We start from the raw sequence: 1,009 nt of genomic DNA on the forward strand, positions 1-1,009 counted from the left end.
CCCAGGAACTAAGGCAGGAATAGGGCGAGGAAGCAAGTAAAGCCGAGCAAGGAAGGCAAAAGTGAATCTTGTCTGCATGGGCCGCTCGCAATGACGTCCTTTTTCTGTGCCACAGCTGACAACAACATCCCAGACAGAAAAGCAGGAGGCCAAAAAGAAACTGAGCAGCTGCTGAAGTAGCTCAGTTGGGAGCGTGCTAGACTAACACGCTCGTCTATCCCCCTTTGTGCACGGGTGGGATGTTTTCTGAAAGTGCAGCAGTGCCTTTAACTGCCACGAGTCCCTCATTTCAGGCTATGCAGCAGGAAAAGACAGCATGGGCTTCTGCACCGAGTTGGCCCATCTGACCTTTCATTCTTCTCTTGCTCTTTGTCAGCAAGGGGAAGAAAAAGAAGCTCTCCCTCAAGCTGGAGTCACAAGGGCGACGTAAGGACGACTTCCTGAGTGCCGGCTCCAGTCCTCTGCCAGCTGACCTATTGAAGGGCTGTCACCACTTTCGCCAGGTTTGTCCATCGGTCTGTGCTAGGGTGAGCAACAGCCAAGCAGATGGAGTTTCTGTAGTGTAGTGGTTATCGCATTTGCCTAACATGCAAAAGGTCCCTGGTTCAAAACCAGGCAGAAATATGCTGGCTTCCTTTTCCCAGATCCCCTTGCTGTTCAGGAAGGCCTCCTCCTTCTCCTATTGGCCTGTCCCTGGGATAACTCCAACCCCTCCATGACAGAGGATGCTGACAGCAGTGGAGAAAGCACCTTGGCATCAGGCTGGAGAACCTAGAGGAGTGCGGCGTGTCACCTTTTGGAGGCTTGTGGCTTGGCCTCCTCTGCCCTGGGAGGTTGGCCGGTGGAGGCCGGCTCTTCCTGCTGGCCTCCTCTGCGTGACTTGCCAAAGGAGGAAGTGAGGCAGGAATGGGGGAAAAGAGGAAAGTCGAGCTGAGAAAGGCAGGGCAGAAAGTAAGCACATCATTGCGGCTAAGTGGGGTTAGTAGATCATCACCATTCATTCTGCAAA

General features: G+C 53.4%; 1 non-coding gene across 1 annotated transcript; it reads left to right on the forward strand.

The window, feature by feature from the left end:
• Positions 1–551: 551 nt before the first annotated feature.
• On the forward strand, positions 552–624 carry TRNAV-AAC. Its single transcript has one exon. It is a non-coding gene; the product is annotated as a tRNA-Val (tRNA).
• Positions 625–1,009: the final 385 nt, after the last annotated feature.

Source organism: Mauremys mutica, unplaced genomic scaffold (genome assembly GCF_020497125.1).
Source record: "Mauremys mutica isolate MM-2020 ecotype Southern unplaced genomic scaffold, ASM2049712v1 000674F_np12_subseq_132283:216981_obj, whole genome shotgun sequence".
In the NCBI taxonomy this organism is placed as follows: Eukaryota; Metazoa; Chordata; order Testudines; family Geoemydidae; genus Mauremys; species Mauremys mutica.